The following is a 20,609-nucleotide window of genomic DNA, read 5'->3' as shown; positions in this document are numbered from 1 at the left end:
CAGATTCTGGAATCATTCTGAGAGATATTTGCTGGGTGCAAAAGGACGTATTTGTTGACATCACTGAGGTGGTTCCTGCAATGCAGTACCAATGTGTTCCAGTACTATATACAAGTGGTATACCATGGGCATCTGTTAACTATAAGGAAGTCAGCTCTCCAAGAAAGGGAATATTTTCTGTTTGTTTTTTTTTTTCATTCCCTAAGGCAGACTCAAAGGTACTGAGAAGGAAATGTCACTCGGATGATATGTGCAGGAGGGCTAATGAGTTCTTAGGGAAGAAGGATCAAGAACTCCTTGACAAAACACAGTTACTACCGCTCATCTGCATAAGGTAGGACTTTTTCTTCATGTGGTCTCTCTTTCTGCATAATTTCTGTCATCAGCACCAGAGTATTTGTGATGAATGCAAACTATCAAAACAATAAGAATATATATCCTGTGTATGATTCTGCCACTTGGCCTAAGCTTACCCTGATATCATTATGTGTGATTCTGTGATTATCAGTGATGTAAAATCACTTTGGGAGAAGAATAGCACATTTTCATTTTCCGCTCAAGACCTTAGAATAACTTCAGCAATTTGTCTGCTAATATTTTGATGACAACACTACACTGCCAAAGCTGGACTGTGTAGCTGTTCTTGAGCAATGTATATTTCAGATCTTTCCTTGTCTGAAACCTGAAGAACTAGGTACTCAAATTAAGTCTCTCATTCTATCTGAATCCGCTGTATTTATGAAAGTTCCTGTTTCATTCCATCAGCATGCTTTGTGCTGAAAATAGTTTGGATGTCTAAATTGTGATGTGGTGGCATAAACAGTGCCACAACATTCATTTTGTTGATAAGTCTAGGTAATTCCTAGTGTGGAAGCACTACTGAAAAGCAGTGATGCAACATTTTCTGCTGGCTAAAAATACTGGAGCCTGTCCTTTGCTTTGGCGTGTCATGTTTAAGCTAGATGTATCCAAATGTATTTTCCAATTTGACTTTTTCTCTCCATATAGTAAAAACAACTATAACTATACAGTTGCAAAAGATTGCTGACATATAGGCTGTCAGCAGAAAATAATGTAATGCATGAGAATGTGATGCATCTCATGAAAGATTTTTGACTGACATCCTTAGAGACTGAAGTTTCCTGCTGGGAGAACTCACTTGGCTGTTAACAGGTTTTGTACTCCATGTGTGATGCAGTTAAAAAAAGCCGAATGAGCAGAAATATGCAGATGTTTCTGGTGAAAATAAAACTTGTTCTTTCACTGCATTGGAGATAAAAATAAGCCATAAGGCTTAGTTGAGAGTGAGATCTTAGATGGTGGTCTAAGCAGAGCGGGTCTTCACCAATGTCAGTTTCTGCTGGCTGCAATAATTATACATGGGAAAAGCAGACAGAAAAAATCATCAGGGAAAGCTGTAGCTGGAATACACTGCATGGAAATGCCTGATGAGACAGGCTGCAATCTGGTGCAATCAAGATCAAGATAAATTAGGTAAGTATAGTCTGTCTGTATAGCAAAGCAAATGACATTATATTTGCTAGTCTCAGACCGGTGTAGTGATTATAGATGTCACTATTGATCTGCATGTATCAATGTAGAAAGTGGGTAAGTCATGGCAACACATTATCTATGTGTGGAATGGCAGGAGAACAGGAAACTATTTGGAGAGAGAAATTCAATTTTAGAGAATTATATTTCAGTCTACCAGAGAAGCACTTTTGAGAGAATTCTTCTGGGTATTTGAAATGGAAAGAACTTTGTAAGGCTTTTGTTAAGAGCTTTACACATGTCTTGAATATTTTCTGTTTAGAAGAACTTGATTTAAAAAAGTTTTGTTGCCACTCAAATTGTTTTGTTTGCCAAATTCAGAGTAATTGAATGAGATGTCAGGATTTGGGTGCTCTGTTGTGTTTTTGTCTTGTTTTGTTTTGAATTCAAAGAGCCTTCAGTTCCTCTGTGAACTGAAAACTCAGTAGTTACATTCTACATTAAATAACTTCTAAAAGAGTAGATAATCTGCTCATAACCATTCCCACTCATACACATGTATTACAGAGGTGATGAGTGGAAATAATTTTGCCATCTTATATAAGTCTGTGTTAACTGAAAGCTATTGTTTTTCACATTAAACAATTACATCTGGAAATGACAACATATGTTGGCTCATGGGGATGTGAAACATCTTCTGTGCTCTTTATAATTCCCCTGAATATCTTATGAAATCATAGGGCTTATATTTTTGGATGTTCTGCTTTACTCCAAGAGAAGTCACAAAGCTAAGGAGTTTTCCTTTACATAGTGAATTAATAAAATCACACTACTTCATACATTATGTTCATTAAACATGGATAAACCAAAATGTCCTGGCCATGGAATCTGACTGCCTCAGTAGATGTTTTTTGTTTCCTACAAGACATTAATAAAATGACATATGGAAGTTTACCATTCAAATCTCATGGAAAAGGGAATATGAAAGTCCCATACATTTTTCTGTGATTACTTTATGTAAATGCTTTTTCCTTGGGGATTTTGTACTGTGAATCATCCAAGAGAAGAGATGTAATTCTAAACTGTTGTGAGGCTTTATTCAATTTATTTCCCAATCAGTGTCTTTTGAAGATACTCACTGTGTAGTTTTTAACATATTGTGTAGTTTTTCATACTCAAAATAGAGCTGGAGGACATTCTATGAGAAAATAGGTCAACCCATTTTTCTTTTCATTGTTGTACACCAGTTATTCTGGAACATACCAAACACTACTATTTGTTGCCTGCCAGATGACATCTGTAGAAAGTAGGAAGCCTAGAATATAAAACTCCACCCTCCAAAAGGCCAGTTTAATTTTTCATTAGTTTTCATGCTAGAAGAAAGGGACAAAGAAATCCCAACAACCCTATAATTACCAGTCATCAGCATGGTAGTGACACTTTTGTCCATGTAAACTCACTTTAAAGGTTCAAGATGAGAACACAGAGCTGTCATTATGTCTAGAATTAGACTTTAGAGATTAAAGTCACTTCTGTTACTTATTCAAGACTTCCTTTCTGTAGGTAATCATCCTGTTAGAATGTGCTTCTGTTGATTTAGTGTTTGACTTGGGGATGTGAAAAGCTGTGTGTACATTCACGAAAATAAGAGAACCCTCTGTAGTGGTTGTTAGTTTGGTGACTTTTCTAGGTGTTGATGCCATATTTTATAGCCTTGAAATGTTACTTTAAAAAAAAGAAAAGTGTTTTTTGAAGACTGTATTAGTGTTAGAGAATTCAACATTTTGGGCAGAAATAAAACTTGGAAGAAAAATATTATACCATAGCTGGAAATCAGTAAACATTTACTGTTTCCATTTGACAGCAATTCAAAAGGGATCTTTGCAAGCTCTAGAGACAGCAGTGAAGCCAAATGCTTTCAGTGTTTCCAGGGACTAGAGAGGCCTGAACTGTTTATCCTTGTTTTCAAAGAATAATGTCAGGCCCTGTGCTAGGTTAGAAGAACTAAGTTTTTGTCTGTTTCAGGATACAAATGGTTATTACAATATTAGGTTGAGCCAAATTATTTTTCCTCTCATCTGCAAAGCTGTGGAAAATGGATTCATTAATGGGTCTTTCTTTCAATGATTTGGTTTCTTGTTCTCTGCCACATTAAGAGCAATTACTTTCCCACAACCTAGCCTCTTTTGATGATGACTACTGTTTTCCAAACGTAAATGGTTATTGATTTGCCAAAAAGGGTCTAATTTAAAAGTCTAAGAGTGTTGCACAGCTGGGAAGAAATTGAAGAACTGGCCAAGTCATTCACGCTACACTTGACAGTCACAAACCCAAAGCGAAGACTGATTTTTGAACTTGTTTTCCAGACACTTTTATTTTTATGACTTTACATGGGTTTAATACCACTTCTCAATTAAAAAAAAAAAAAAAAGGAAAAAAGAAGTTTAAAATGTAGAGTACAGATTTGGATTACTGTGGTAACTATCCAGTGCCCTTTCTTGTTCAAAATCTCACGGCACCAAATGAACATCTGTGGGTTTTTTTTTCAGGTTGGTGGACTTGAATGTTATTTTATTTTGGGAGCTATTTCTGTGTTAGTGGCCTCACTACTAGTTACTTTTGAAGTAAGATTAAAATATTCTCTGCTGGGGTATTTGAGGCAGAATTTCATCATCTCTCTTTTTGGGTTTAAAGATCTAAATGTCATTATTGTTGTGCTGAGTAGGTGTGAACTCTTGAGCACAGCTGAATGAGGCTATATGACATTTAAGATATTTTGAAGTGACTGCTAATGTCAGAATATGTCACTATGGAATTAGAAACATTCTAACATGTAATTCTACAATCCTGACCTATTTGGGTATATAACTCACCTAGGGAATTTTCAGTGCTGATGTTGTAGTACCTCTGTCTTTTTTTTTACATTGTGTAATGATCAAACCATGTAACACAGGGAGTAGGAATGTTCTGGATACAACTATGGAAATATCTGAAATCCACTTTAAAGAATGATTTAGAGGAGGTAATAACTGATCTGAGATAAATGAAGGCACCTCAATACCCATTTAGCAGGATATTCAGCAGCATTTTTGAGTATAATTTCTCTCTTAGAATTTGGCAGCTAGCTTTGAAAATAGTTAGATGCCTGATAACCTTTTAAGCATCTAATATGCCTGAAATGGAATCCTTCAAAGCCTGCCTGTGAAAAATCAGTGAACCTAGGATTCAGATGGTAGATTCATCCTCACTTTCCACAAGAAATCAATGAAAATATACTTTGAGACAGTGTGTGGCATTTGTCTTGCTTCTTGGTCTCTTACCCTTCAGAGAGGAATCTATAAACCTCATTTTAGGTCTTGAAACGAGGTTCAGAAAGAAATGTAGTTCTTGTGATGTTTAACACTGCAAATTTCTCAAATTACACTGAGTGAGCTTCACTGTAGGGAGCGCGATGCCCTAATCTCATGTGGAGGGAATTAATGAGTGTTAGCAGATTGGGAATGGGAAATGTAAATCAACTGATAGAACTAAAAAAGGAAAGAGCTAAATTCTAGCTTTCTTCTGGACCTGAGTAGTCCAGAAGACTGCAGAAGTATCCCACTGATAAAATGCAATTCAGAGTTGTAGAGAAATTGTATTTGTGTTGCTTTGTACAACATTGAATCATAGAATGCACTGGGTTGGAAGGGACAGTTTAAAGATCTTGTCTGACACCCCTGCAGTCAGCAGGGGTATCTCCAACTTGATCAGAGTGCTCAGAGTTCTATTAAACATGACCTTGGATGTCTTCAGGGATGGGATCTCCACCACCTCCCTGGGCAACAAGTTCCAGTGTTCCACCATAACTGTAATTGTATAGTAGCTCCGTTTCTGGGCAAACAGTCATCAAGCAAAAATACATTCTTTATGAGAGTGTTTGCTTTCTCTCTTCATGAAGATAGTTTGCGTGGCCTACAGGAATACAAGTTTTCATTCAGAGGCAAGTGAGAAATCCTCAGCCAGTTAGCAGTTTAGGATATTTACCTGGCAGGGAGAAAGCTCCTAGGCTACTTATATACGGGCCAATTGAATGGTGTGTGAATGGAGTGTGGTCTCAGATTTGAGGCTCAAGTCTTCACTGCCAGAACTCCTCATGAATTTTAAATTATACAGGAACTGTACTAAATTAAAAAAAAAAAAAAAAAAAAAGGAAAAGAAAAAAATAGTGCAAGCTGAATTGTTGTTTTGCATAAGACCAATCTTACAAAAGTGCTGCAAATCTACTTTGTGGTGCGACTTACATAAAGGTTAGGATGATTCTCCTTAGCTTCAGATACCTCCAATGCATATATCTGCATTTGTTCTGTTGAGTCCTGACATTCTCTGTAATGATACAAAGGTATAGATTTAGTTTGACCCATGCTCTATATCTACATTAAGACAAAGGAGTTCTGTGTTACAGAAATATCTTCTTTTCTCCACTAACACAGGGGCTTGGAACAACAAGCTTGGATGTAGGCATCTTCTCTTGGTCATTTGAATACTATATCCACCCTAGGAGGGAGATCACCTGCTATATCATTGACAAGGCTGCTCTTTGTGAGGAACATCATCTATATTAAGTGCATTATCTGCAAAAAAGGTGCTTTCAAAAATTAGCTCCTCCCAGCTGCTTCATCCAACCAGTTGTTTAGATCAGACATGCAGTGCTTCCCATCTGTTTATCTTTGAATCTAGCTAATCAAAATTAGTTGTGTTCAAAAAACATTAATATTTTTATGAGCTTGTGCTAATAAACCTGATTTTGACAGTAAGTAGCTGTAGAAAGCTCAGCCTTTTTTGACTACCTGACCACAAGAACAAAATTGAAAACCCACAGACCTGTAGGAAGTGAATAATGACAAACAGCTGCAGGTTCTAACTGAGAAGCTGAATCTGTAACATGACTGGTCAGGTGCCAAGTCAGGTTTTATGCTTAGCTACCTATATATCTTTTCATTACCTTCTTATTTTCCTCTGGGAGAAGTGACTGCCCATCCTCTTGGGTCTGAAAACATTTCAAATATCAAAACTTATCTATGCATAAGGCTGAATATTAGTACATGCAGCTAACATATTGCAGGACTTAGCCCTCAGTGCCCGTATATCTTCAAACTACTGGCTTTAGATGTTATGTTGTCTATGCAATATCATTTATTGAGCATTCCAGTTTACTGTGATAATCTAATGAACCTGGTGAATTGTCCACACATGGCTTCCTAGTCTTGAAGACTACACTTTTGACAGTAGCATTGGTGGGATTGAAACCAAGAGAAAACTATACTTAGTTAATTCCACTAAAAGATATAATTTATCACATTTAGGTTGGAAATTACCTTAAAGGTTGTTTGGTCCAGCCAATTTATTTCCTCCTTAATAACTGCTTATTTCACAGTGATTTCAGCATACTTTAAGAGAAAAAAAAGCAAGCTTTTGGCTAAAGTACAGTCCTAGATTACCAGTCTGCTCAGATACCTGCTAACAATATCTTGCTACAGTATGTGAGAGTAAAATGACACATAGTTTTATTATTTAGGCTCAGTTTGTCAAGAAAATAAGCATGTTATGTATTCATAAATTACTGCATCCCACATCAGCAGCAACTTGACAGCAAGCTGCAGAAAGCTGTGTTTGTTATGTACTGTACTGAGTCCAGGCATGTGAAAGGCTAGAATAATTGCTTTGGAGAGTACAGAACTAGCTCAAATGCTTAATTGATTAGTGGTGTAATTTTCAGACAAGAATGTCATCTAAGGCAGGAGTAAATGGACTTCAGTTCTTGCTTCTATTAAAATCCATATGTTTCAGAATTGATCATAATATGGCAAGTAGAAAGGGAAGACTATGTTCACATTTAATTTAGATCTGTGACTATATAGGAAATCCCATACTCTATGTCCAGTCCTGTTCTTACTGTATTCAGTAGTACAGATCTTGTTCAGGCAGGCCTATTGATTGAATGTGTTCAATATGATTGAATAGCTAAAATTTGGATTAATAGATTCTGCAGAAGTCAGAAGTATTGTCTTGAATGTAAGTCACTGCAGTAAAGCTCAGTGTGTTAATACAAGCTGGTTTGCTATGTGGTTATTTGCACCCATGGAGCAAAGCCCCAGTACAATACAGCAAGGAAAACAACTAATTTCCCTAAGTCCGTTGTAACCAAACATACTAATTTCCAGATTTCTCAAGGAACAGCTTTTCACTGGAGAGGAAAAGCAGTTCTTGTGCTTGACTCCTTGATTACACTGAAAACCAGAGACATTTGGTCAATATATTGCTGAGCATCTAAATCACAGAAGTTCCACTTTGCTTGAGGAGCAGTTCTTTTCCTCCTGCTCTCTTAGATCATGTCAACCATTATAATTCTTGTACAAATTAACAATAGGACAATAGGGTATTTTCCCTTTGTGACTGACCTCATTGACCAAGTAAGGTGAGAGAGGATGTTTATCCAGACTGGAGATGTGGGTGAGTTCTCTGTTAGGCAGTTCTCAGATTGTTGCAATGAGATCCAGCTGTCCAATCCTTGCTGAAACCTTTCCTTGCTTTGGAAGTGAATAAGTTGCTTAAAGTTTTAATTTGCAGAGAACATTGAACGAAGATTGCTGTAATCCTCAGGTTACACAATCATGGGCTCTAAAGGGCAGAGGTCTCTGATATGTTCTTATGTTGTATATTGACATTCCATACTTTGGGGTTTGTTTTTTTTTTTGCTTCAGAGAATGATGTTCAACACAGGAGGTTGTTGAAATGCACCAAATGAGACCACTAAAGCCATGAATTGAAATACTAATTTCACATCGGTATAGATATTGTTCTTAGCTATGTCTACAGTTTCTTTTTCTGGACACTTGTTCTCAGAAAATATGAATTTAGGCTACTTTGCCTTTAGCAGATAGCCTTAGTTTGAGATCTTATATCTCAACACCGTGTTTCATGCAGGCATGGTAATCTCAATAGACATTGCAGTATCTGCTACACACTTTATACAAGGTGTTACAACAGCCAAACCAACCCCAGCTTTGCTTCCAGGACCTCCAGCTACTGGTTTGCATTGGTGTTCCTGGCACCTTATGGGAAGACACCCTTGCTGTGATTCTCAGAAATATCACTTCTTCAAGGTTGCACCATAGCTAAGAGGTCTCTAATTTCATGTGTTGACAGAAAGGAAACCTTCTGAAATGAACACAGCTGGAGTGGTGGAAGCCTAGTCTAAACCTTGTCATACAAAAACTAATCTGATTATTTTAATAGTTTATGATCAGAATTTTTCAGATTGTTCTGGAATTTAGTTGAGATAGAGCACAAAAAGAGCAACTGTGCAGGGTCCTCCTGTACCTGAGAGGGAAAAATCCTCACTATCAGCACAGGCTAGGGGATGAGGTGTTAGAAAGCAGCCCCATGGAAAGGGACTTGGGGGTGCTGGTGGATAAGAAGCTGGATGAGAGCAGACAGTGTGTGCTTGCAGCCCAGCTGGCAGATCGTGTCCTGGGCTGCATCACAAGAAGCATAGCCAGCAGATCCAGAGGTGATTCTGCCACTTTGCTCTGGTGAGACCTCACCTGGAGTGCTGATCCAGTTCTGGAGCCCTCATTATAGGAAGGATGTGGACCTGAGGGAGTGGGTCCAGAAGAGGGCCATGAAAATGGCCATAAGATTGGAGCATCTCTGCTATGAGGACAGGCTGGGGCTCCAGGGGGACCTGATAGCAGCCTTCCAGTACCTGAAGGGGGCCTACAGGAAGGATGGAGACAAGGTGTTTACAAAGACCTGCAGTGACAGGATGAGGGGCAATCGGTTCAAGCTTGAGGAGCTTTAGATTGGATGTTAAGAACAAATTCTTTACTAAGAGGGTGGTGGAACACTGGAACAAGTTGCTCAGGGAGGCAGTTGAGGCCCCTTTCCTGGAGACATTCCAGGCAAGGCTTGATGAGGCCCTGGGTGACCAGGTCTAGTGAGGATGTCCCTACTGACTGCAGGGAGGGCAAACTAGATGACCTCTAGAGGTCCCTTCCAGCCCTGACCATTCTATGTCCCAAAGATCAATTTTTCTGAAATGCTATTTAATGAGAAAAAGATAACTTTACCCCATGCAATATATCTCTTCAAAATTGGAAGTTATATGTATAAGTTCTTCACAGAGAGAGTGATTTGCCATTGGAAGGGGCTGTCCAAGGAGGTGGTGGAGTCACTGTCCTTGGAGGTGTTCAAGAAAAGACTGGATGAGGCACTTAGTGCCATGGTCTAGTTGATTGGACAGGGCTGGGTGATAGATTGGACTGGATGATCTTGGAGGTCTCTTTCAACCTGGCTCATTCTATGATTACTCTATGATTAATTTAGTGTTGGTTCTTAATAATATGGAATTGCAATATTCTACTTTAATGTTTATTAAGTACCCTATAAATGCTCCAAATATCCTAACCTACATTTTCAAGGTTATTTTCAACTTCAAAATCAGATTTCTATTGAAAACATTCAGTAGTAAAGGGAATTTGGAGTATTAGGTCACTAACAGAGGTTCTTGTTTTTTCACATATACTCAAAGGATTTTTCTGAAGGGGGAAAAGAAAAAAGTACAGATGTTCTTCATCTCATTATCAACAGACCCTTGGGGAAATAAAACATTTTAATCAAATTTGAAAACTGCTGGCCTAGAAAAAAACCCTCTGGAAATCATTTGTTAGACAGCTCCTTACAGATCTGCTGAGTAAACTGTCAAGTTCTTTCAGTTAGAGTCAGAAAGTACAGGAAGGGTATGCAGATCTAACTGTTACACTCTTGATAGGTATGAGACAAAATGCAGGACATAGTTCAACACCAGCAGGAAAAAGCAAACAATCAAACATAACAGCAAAATACACTGTGGTCTGTTATATTGTTTATATATTATATATTTATTGTTTATTATATTAGCTATAATAATATTATTATATATTTATTGCTTATTATAGTTATATGTTTGTTTTTTATTGTTACCCAACATTCTAGTCAACTGCTGATGAAAAAGGTAGGAAGGAGCAGCCTTTGTGGATACAGTTTAAGAACCAACAGAAATATGGACAGAAGAATATTAGTCTTAGCTGGGTTTAAAAAGCAGAGGTTTTTTTTTTGTCATGATAAAGTGTCCCTCAGGTAGCCCCAAGGTCCTATGAGAAAGAAGGACCAACTTTATACACTGCAAGTTCCATTAAATGGCTTCTAATTTATTATATGTGTGTTACATTTACCAAGACGTCAGACATTGTTCTTTTACAGGTTTACTTGTTGGTTTTCCACTTGTAAACACTCTAAGGGGTTAATAGAGCATTGGCATTTTCTACTAACAGTAAAAATGCTGTGTTTCTCAAGGGCAAACTACTAAATATGCAGAGGTTAGTTCCACTGAGAGTTGAGTTGGCAAAATAATATTTTGGTATTGCTGATTTTATCTTTTAGTCTTATATGATATCAACTGGGCTGAACTGATTAGGCTCTATTTGGAAAGAGGAAAAGGATTAGCTGATGTTGCCCTACCCTGATGATTGTAGATAACACTCCCTAAAAATGGTCTGATAAGGGAAGAAAACAAGGATAACCTTTCACATTTGTCCCCTCTGGAGCATAATGATTATTATCCTTGCACAGGAATACCACATTTAGCTGCTACTGATAATTACCTTTTTGTGTATTTCTTCAGAAGGAACATTTTGTCAACACTCTGGAGAACAGAGACACTGTTTCATTGATGGAATGGAGAAGAAAAATGTCAGCTATTACCATTTGCGTAACTAAATTGCTTGCAGATCAACACAGTGTTTCCAAATTTCATACAGAGGATTGAAATGCTGGCAGCCTTCCTGCATTTCTTATGTCTCTTCAAATTCACTCCTCCAATAGAATATAAGGATTTATTGATTTTACTAATCAATAATTAGAGTTATGATTGTGGGTATCTGTATAGAGGTGAAGGGATTCACCAGAAATAGAATCAACCAGGTTGGAAGACATCTCCAAGATCATCCAGTCCAACCTAGCACCCAGCCCCATCCAGTCATCTAGACCATGGCACTAAATAGTGTATATTATTCTCATTTTAAGAAAAGCAAACCCAAAGCTTGGTTTCTTTTCTGCATGTGTACATTAACATTGACTCTGGAAGAAACAACATGACTGATTTTTTTCAGATGTGGAGCCAACAGAGGTATCTTTGGCTATGGATCCATAAAATGACCTAATTTGTTTTTCTACATTTTACTCTAGAAAGGCATATATTGAGCCAAAAAGTTTTCTAGAAAATTGTAGGTCATCTTAGCTTTAAAGCCTGTCTATAGCTAAAGCAAGACTTCCCAATTCTGACCTCAGAGGCAAAGAGGAATTTTTTTTGGTTCAAGTAACAAGGACAGAAACTGATCTCCCAACCTGACCATTATGTATTAAACCTTTTGAATATCCTCTTCATGTTCATGTAGTAACAAGTAAAAGCAGGTGGTATTACAGCTGGACTGTACTGTATGCTGCACAAGTGCAAAGAAAGGCATACATTTCCTGTCCTTTATTATCTCTTTACTTAAATATGGTTAAAAGCTAATACACAGAAACACAAAGTGCTATGATAAGGTGTGGAAGAAACTGATAGAATGCAGATGTGTTTAATTAGCCATTAACATGCAAACAAACAGATAATAGAAGTGTCATTAACTAATGAAATATGAACAGTAATTTCAGTTCAAGCCATTGAACAAGTGGATAACTTTTCCTCTACAGTAAAATGTTTCATGAAGCTATGTCATGAGAATAATAATATTGTTGGTTAGAATTCCATGTCCTACTTTGTGATTGCTCTTAGAATACATTTTTGAAAGCAAAAGAGAGTGAAGTGGTTTTGTGATGCAGAGTTTAAAATACAACATTTAGAATCCTGGCCTATTTTTTTTTTTCAATTTACTAAACACTGAGCCATGGACACACTTAGAAAATATCTTCCATGGTAGTTAGACAAATAATGTTTTGTAGCATTTGGACTATGGAAATATTCTTTCTGCTGTTTCTGTTCATGTAATTTTGGTTTTCTTTGATGCATAGCATTCCAACAGAACATGTTAATTATTTCTTTCTGATAATAAGAGATTCAGGAGGCATTAGAAGGAGGTGAAAAAAATCCATGAAGAAAATATGAACTATGGGAGCTCACTTAATTTTAAATTTTCTTTGAAACTTATATTATCTTCAGTGAGTTTTACTGAATCACAGCTTAAACTGTTTCTTCCAGTTAATCATTTGCAGAAAGTGTTCATCTGTCTGTTCCCACAAGCATGGTTAATCTCACCTGCTCAATGAAGTCATTAGATTGCAAGAACTCTCCAGGTAATTTGTTCTTTTATTCAATGGTGTTCGCTGTTAAAAACCTCTTTCTGATGTCTAATCTAAATTTTAAATTCCAAGTCATTTATCTTTGATTTATACTTTGGGATCTCTATAAGTAGGTGTCTTTCTTGTATTTGGCTAGGTTATCTTGGGCGGGTTGGAGGGGAAACATAGAACAATACAAAATTCCCAAATATATTCTTTAAGGAAAAAATAAATAGGTCTCATTGGAGATTAGTCACTGTGCTAGTTTGAAGCTAGCTAGAATGTTTTGGTGAGAAGGACTAGATTACAGGCTGTGAAAGAAAAACAAGGGTGATGTCTGCTTCTCTCGTAGGCTTGCTGAGATGTATAAGAACAAAAAATAAAAACATAGATAACCACTACCACTTCTGCTGCTGGCTGAGCTGCATCTCTAACCTCACCCTCTGTTTCTTTTCTAATCCACTTTGCTTCCTACCCCCCTGGCCGAACCTCCATTCTTCCTTGGGACTGGGGTAAGGTTGAGAGGAGTAGGGGGAAGGTGAAGGGGCAGTAGGGAGCCCCTCCTGGGGACTCAGGTTTTTGGCAAGGGAGTTGTGTTTCTATATTACCTTTTACCCTGTATATTTCTGTATATAACTGTATATACTGTAAATATCTGCTTGTATATTGTGCTAAGCTGTAGATATAAGCTTCATTCAATTTCCAGAGCCAGCTGAGTCTAGTCTGGGTGATCCCCAAAGTGTTGGGGGACAGGGAACACCCAAACCATCACAGTTACAGGCAATCTTTATCATTTCACTTGGGCATGTTATGGTGAAACCCAAAACCTTCTGGGAAGATGTTGATATGTTCTATGCCTTTAAGAGGAGTGGAGAAAATAATAGTGGCTTATTAATAAATATTATGAGAGTCCAAGAGCATCCTCTGGCAAAGACATCTCAAAGAGAAAGGGCTTCAAATGTTGACAAGGAGGTTGTGGAAGTGACAGGGAGTTATGTCATAGTGGAAACTGGCTATGGAATAAAGAGAGTTTGGGAAGTGAACGAAGTTTAAAAAGGTAAACAAGCAACCATCAGAGTGTGTGAGATTGGCATAAGGTGAAAATGAAGTCTTAATACATTTTAAAGGTATCAACATCAACAGTATTTCACAATAGCAAGAATGTATTAGATGTTTCTGTCCTTGTTTTGAAAACAAGGTGACCACTGGAGCATTTTTGTGTAGTTTTATCCTATTTTCACATGGAAATGTCTTTTCCTTTTAACAAGTATAGATCGATGTCTTCACTTATACCAGTATTCTGTCTTGTATATAATCTATCTCACATTGTTCAACTGTTTAATCTTTTCCAGTGACTGACAGTAATCTACATTCTTCCTGTCTGCTGACTTCACTTTTTTTTTGGGTGTAGAAATTGTTCAGCACTTTAATTTTATGTGGCAATTACCTTTAGAATTTCAGTGATTAACATGTCAGATGCTTAATGGATTCAAGAACCCTTCTGCTTTTCTCCCTAACAGCATCTTTACCTGAAATTAACATTTTTTTACTTGAAGTTAATATTCCTTTCTCCATCCTTTCTTCTCATGATTTTTTCTTTAATTAATGCCAGGAAAAAGGTACTAGTGATTAATCATAGATATTTTAGTTTAGGTAGCAACATATGTGGGAAAAAGTAATTTTATCCAACTCTGCATAGTGCTATTTTAATGGTTTTGAGAGGCAAGAATATGAATATTCTCTCTTAAGCACTTTGTGACAAGGAGAAAATATTGTAATAATAGGGGCTGTTCTGCTATCCACCCTTGTAAAACTTCGTGGTGGATTCTGAATGGCTTTAAATGATTCTAAAGTATATTTATAACCTGGCACAAAGCCACTCAGTTCACTCTTATCAAACCTTTGGCGACTCACACAGGACACAATTACTGAGCTGTGTGCCAAGGTTCTGTTGCCTTTTCTGAACTGCTCAACTGTTCCTCTCAAGGGTAAAATCTCAGCAGAATTGCCAACAGAAATTATTTCAGTGTGTAGACATGCTCTGCAAGAAGCTGACATTTAAAGCAAGAGAATGGCAACAGTAGGATAGACTCAAAGCCTGCAGCTTCCATGCTTTTGATTCCTATTTTACTCTGGTTACCCCATTGCCTTTGATAACCTTGTGAAACCAAAATTTTTAACATGAGATCTAATTTTTCCTGCAGTGTTGCAAAAAAAAAAATAATTCCTAACACTCTTGGAAGGCGTTACCTGATCTGAGACCTCTTCTACCCCCACTTGTCTGTATTCTGCATCTTTCAGCTCTACTGTTCATTGTGTTTATCAGTATGACAAAAAAAAAAAAAAGATTATTTTAAGGCTTCAGAGAGGCTTTTGAAAGCACTAGCAATCATATCTACAAAAATTGCTGCATGATGATCAGGTTCATCACATTGCTATCCTGGTTCTTTTTGTCATCCCCATATAAGAAGCAAGGATTACTTGGGCCGAAGATTAAGGTGCTGCAGTGGTCTCAATGAAAGCTTCTGTTTTGATTCTCTTATAATGATTTCTGATTTATTATATAGCTTCTTTTTTTCAAATATATTTTTGGACATAGTTGTCATCCTTTTTATATTAAAATTTACCCAATGCCTGGAATATATCACCAGAACCCCAAAAGAGGAAGAGACTTAACAGGTTAAATGCTTGGGCTTAATACTATAGTAATGGGTTCATTTAGTATGTGTGTTGAGGCTTGAAATTCTGTCTGCACACAATTCATTTTAGAAATACACTTAAGGGATTTAAAAAGTGTTCTTTACTATTACTAACAGTTTAAAAAGACACAGAACAAAGCAGAAAAAAAGTGAGTATTAAGCTCCTGGAGAAAAATATTTCTAGTTTTGATTGTGGCCTCTCCAGGTAATCAACTGAATTATTCATAGAGAATAGTTGTTCAACGTCTGATAAAATTGTACTGCCCAGGGTTTGTGGTGATATATTTTATGTAGGAGTTTATAAATTAAATCTTATAGGCTTGAAAGGATTATGAAATACTGCTGTAAGTGCAATTAAATGATAAAAGACTAAACAATCAACAAAAATAATCCAAATTATTTTGTGTTCACTCAGTAAGAAGACAACCATGACTTCATAAAAGGAGAAATGCTAACAGAATGGAAGAGCATCAAGGTACTGGAAAATATTTTATTATTATGGCATTAGTTTATAGACTACTATAGTGGTTCTAGAATAACTTACAAAACTTGACAATATTCCTTTTTAAATATCAGTTATATCAAGTAAATTTTTATCTGAGGCTAAGGATCGCCAGCATATCCCTTGTTCCTGAAGGAAAAAAGAACATCCTAATAAACTATGAATTTGTTTACTAGTGATGATTTTTTTATAGCAATGACTAAACATAGCAACAGGGACAATTCACAGTGGTCAACACCAAGAATATTAATGCTTATGTAGTTAAAAATCAATACATGAATGTGACTTAACTTTGATAATAGAAGGAAAGAAAGCCTTATTATGTTAATGCAGTAATTACCTCAGTCACCAACACTTGCATAAATATCGCACCTGTAAGGCATGACTACATTACAGTCCTACAGACTTCAGATGTCAGTAGTACCCTACTGTTATCTCCCTCTGGAATGTGAAACAAATCTCATTCAAGTTTCCATTACCAGAATGCTTCTGCCTCTCTAAAACTATCCTCAAAACTTCTAGTTTGTCTGTAAAATTTGTAACCATGTGATATATAATGGAAAAATCTGGATAAAGCTCACTATATATTGTGTTTAAGCTGGTGATAAGTGTAGTCATCGTTTAAAAGTTACCAGAGGCCCCTCTGTGATGAAGAGCATTACATTCTACCAAATTTCCTGTTGATCTTGGAAGGACTATTGTTAGATGTATTGTTTAGTAAGCATAGAATCATAGGGCCAACCAGGTTGGAAGAGACTTCCAAGATCATCCAGTGCAACCTATCACCCATCCCTAGCCAATCAACTAGATCATGGCACTAAGTGCCTCATCCAGTCTTTTCTTGAACATCTCCAGGGATGTCAACTCCACCACCTCCCTGGGCAGCCCATTCCAATGGCAAATCTGTCTCTTTGTGAAGAACTTCCTCCTAATATTCTCAAAAAGGATCCAAACTAATGCCAATCACAGGAACAAAAGCTATACTACCTCAAAACACACCCATATTAGTTTTTTACCTCCATGTTACCAATCAATCCTATAAAGTGTCCTTTGTGCATAACAGGAGGATCAAAGCCATTATAGAAAGAAGAGTCAATTAATAATAAATAATTAACAAAGTGACTAGTGAAGGAGCTGTGCTAACTTTTCTCATAATATCCCATATACTCTGCATTGCATTTCTGACTAAAATACTGTTAGTAACACCTATAATGATGAGTCAGTACTTTTTATGCTTATAATAACACTCTATAGTACCTAAAGTGGTAAGGGCTAGACTGCCAGTGAAAGGAGTCATCCAGTCTGAGTAGCTTAGTGTTAATAAACAGGAATATGAACTTAAAGAATACATCCAGAATCTATGAAGATGGAAATACTCTTGTTTTTTATATTTTGAAATAAAAGAAGGTACCTAATTTTGTGAGTAGTTGACAAAGATTCTAATCACAGCTATAGTCACTGTTGTTGCATAGTTTTTTTTGCAGAAATATTTCTCTGGCAGGTATTTGAGTTTTGAAAGGAATTAACCATTCAAAATTCAGCTTTCTAAATCTGTAATACTTACTGTTTCCTTACTTTTACAATTTAAAAGTTGTTTACACTGAAATCAAATCCCTAGTCCCAGAATTTATCTGCTGTAATGCACTTTACTTAGTCTAAATGTCTGAACACATCATTTTGGTGCTGTCATTTCTTTCCTGTGTCTCTGGGTATATCAGTAAGAAACAGGATGTTTCTTTTTATGCCAGATAAAAACAGGCACAAACCCTATGAGGAGAGGCTGAGGGAGCTGGGGTTGTTTAGCCTGGAGAAGCAAGGTTCAGGATGACCTCATTGCTGTCGACAACTATCTGAATGGAGGTTGTAGCTAGCTGGGGGTTGATCTCTTCTCCCAGACAATCAGCAATAGAACAAGGGGACACAGTCTCAACTTGTGCTAGGGGAAGTATAGGCTGGATGTTAGGCGGAAGCTCTTCTCAGAGAGAGTGATTGCCATTGGAATGGGGTTCCCAGGGAGGTGGTGGAGTCACCGTCCCTGGAGGTTTTCAAGAAAAGCCTGGATGAGGCACTTAGTGCCATGGACTAGTTGACTGGTTAGGGCTGGGTGCTAGGTTGGACTGGCTGATCTTGGAGGTCTCTTCCAACCTGGTTGATTCTACGATTCAAATGTAGGGGCTCAGTATGGTTCTTACATTTCAGTGTAGTTTTGAATAGTGCCATCTGACCAGAACAAGAAGCTATAGAAAGATGTGAAGAAGCTTGCTCTTAGCTATTTATTGTAGGCCATTCCCTGTTTTGTTTGTTCAGTGTTGTCTCAGTTCTAATTTAAATTCCCGGAGAATCAAATATATTTGATAGAACCAATAACAGTTTTATAGAGTGCCCTTCCCTCTTCCCCCTTCTTTCCCAAAGGAAAGATGTAGAGACAGGAAAAGGTCAGCACACCCAAATAAATAATCTCACTCTGATTTGGAAGTTAAAAAGAAGAAAAGTTTAACAATAAATTAAAAAGGTATCTGAGGTAGGGCAGTTACAAAGGTATAGGGAAGGGAAAACAAATGCAAAATGTGTACATACAACCTGATTTTGATGGTGCTGGCTTTGTCTGCCTCGTGGTAAAACAAAGAGGAACAGGATGGTGATGCTGGTAGGCAGGGAGCGCAAAGAGAGAGAGAACAGGAAGTCTCCCTGCTTTTATAGACCTGCAGACAGGAAGGGGGAGTGAGCTAACCATGAATCACCTGGTGGTGTTCAGACTCACACCTGGGGAGGAATCAAGACCACCTAGGGTCAGGTTCAAGGTCACTCCCCCTCAGAGCTTTTCTAAGCAGGGCTAGTGAAACTGAGTAAGCAGATTCTAAACTAAATGTTTTTAGACATTAGCGACTGAGAAACTTGTATATACTGACCAGGTAATCATTTAACATTGTGCTGATGCTTTAGCAAATGCCTTGAGTAACGACTTTGCTATGATATTTTGACTATATAGCAGAGGTGTTCTGGTACCCACTTTGAGGAACATTCTTTATTTCATTCCTTGTGCAAGTAGAAACTGTCTCTGGAGCAAGGGCATATTGAGTCCAAGCTTCTGTTCAAGTTCTGTTCTGTTCAAGTGCTTGACTTTATCCTGGGCTCAAGCACGTGAGACACCAAACACTCTGGTCTTCTCCAGGAAGGTCAACCCGATCTTTTGGGTTGTAAATGCTTCCTTGAACTCTGTCAGAGCACTCTATTCATGACCACAACTGAAGTTTGAACTAAAATACTTGTGGTCAGTATTAAGCAATCTCACAACAGGAACCATTGTGTTCTTTGGACAAGCTTTTGGTAACTGCTAAACTGATCTGGGCTGAAATCCATTCTTTTACTCTATTGTTCCTGTGTATCTGTGCCTACCACTTAAACTTTTCCATGTATGTAGTAGGACTTGAAATGACTTGACTTAGTATCCTGCTTGTGTGGAGTATGTAGATACATGGAGTTGTTTAGTGTCAGTCTGCTTTTCTTGACTTTGGAAATAAGCCACTACACTTTTAAGTGCAAAGAATCTCATGATCTAGTAGCGGGAAATGATCTTGCTGTGAGGTTACTGAAGATGGAGGCAACTACAGAGACAGAATGTTCAATGAATTACAGGTTTTCAGCTTTCCTTGTTCCCATTTAATTTCCTTTTACTCTAAAAGAAGTCACCTGTAAAACGCCTATTGTCTTTCTGTGTGTGAAGAAATACAACCATTCATAGTGCCTTGGAACAGTCTGTGGCACCTATTCAGTTAAGAAGAGCCCATCCATCTTTGCAATATTTCTCTTTTATAAAAGCCTCTCTCATTTCCACTAGGAGATGGATGTATTAAGCCATTAGAAGAACAAAAAGAGCATCTTTTGCTTTGGCACGGTACCTGGTTTCCTAGATGAAAGATCAAAAAGAATTTAAATGCTTTTATTTTATAACTAATTGTGTGAAATTACACATAAATCAGTTGGAGGCCTTTCCAGGGCTTTATTTTCCTTTTAATCCAGATATGTTCACATCAATCTTTTGGGGCCTTTTGTTTTCTTGTTTCTGTGTCACGTTGCCTCTCTTTCAAGTCCATGCAATTTTCTTACTAAACCAATGATTATATGGACTAATCATGACATCTTTTTTGACATCTTTTGCAATGTTTAATAAATGTCAGAGTAATTATAATGCCAAAATTACCAGGTAAAAATCCATTCCAGTGTTTTGTGACATGCTATAATATGAAACAATAGGGGGGAAAAGGGAAAAATAATTCCCTTTATGTAAAGCTGTAATTCTGATTTAACTCACACATGGCTATTACATGTGGTTTTATTTTGGGAAATATGCTGCACTATCATTTTCCATAACGTCTGCCACATGGTGCCTGTTGCTTTTGCATAGAATAATATTTTGTGCTTCAGACAACATAAAGCTATTTTCATATTTCTAGACAAACCAGTGCTGTAATGGTATAATTTCTGATTGAAAGGGTCAGCAAAAAGCCAAAAATGTCTTTTCTGTAGGATTCTCTGCTGTATTATGTACCCTGGGGTTTTTCAGG

At 37.3% G+C, this 20,609-nt stretch overlaps 1 long non-coding RNA gene across 2 annotated transcripts; it reads right to left on the bottom strand.

Annotated features, from left to right (window-relative positions):
- Window positions 1-5,105: 5,105 nt before the first annotated feature.
- On the bottom strand, window positions 5,106-18,694 carry LOC135181087 (uncharacterized). Of its 2 annotated transcripts, XR_010304713.1 has the most exons (4): window positions 18,625-18,694; window positions 5,772-5,853; window positions 5,515-5,651; window positions 5,106-5,442 (listed from the first exon to the last, which is right to left on the bottom strand). It is a non-coding gene; the product is annotated as an uncharacterized LOC135181087 (long non-coding RNA). The 2 variants fall into 2 exon arrangements; XR_010304712.1 differs by having other exon boundaries at window positions 5,106-5,651.
- Between the last annotated feature and the right edge of the window lie 1,915 nt (window positions 18,695-20,609).

This window comes from Pogoniulus pusillus, chromosome 14 (assembly GCF_015220805.1).
Source record: "Pogoniulus pusillus isolate bPogPus1 chromosome 14, bPogPus1.pri, whole genome shotgun sequence".
Lineage (NCBI taxonomy): Eukaryota > Metazoa > Chordata > Aves > Piciformes > Lybiidae > Pogoniulus > Pogoniulus pusillus.
This window is presented reverse-complemented; position numbering and strand designations above follow the sequence as displayed.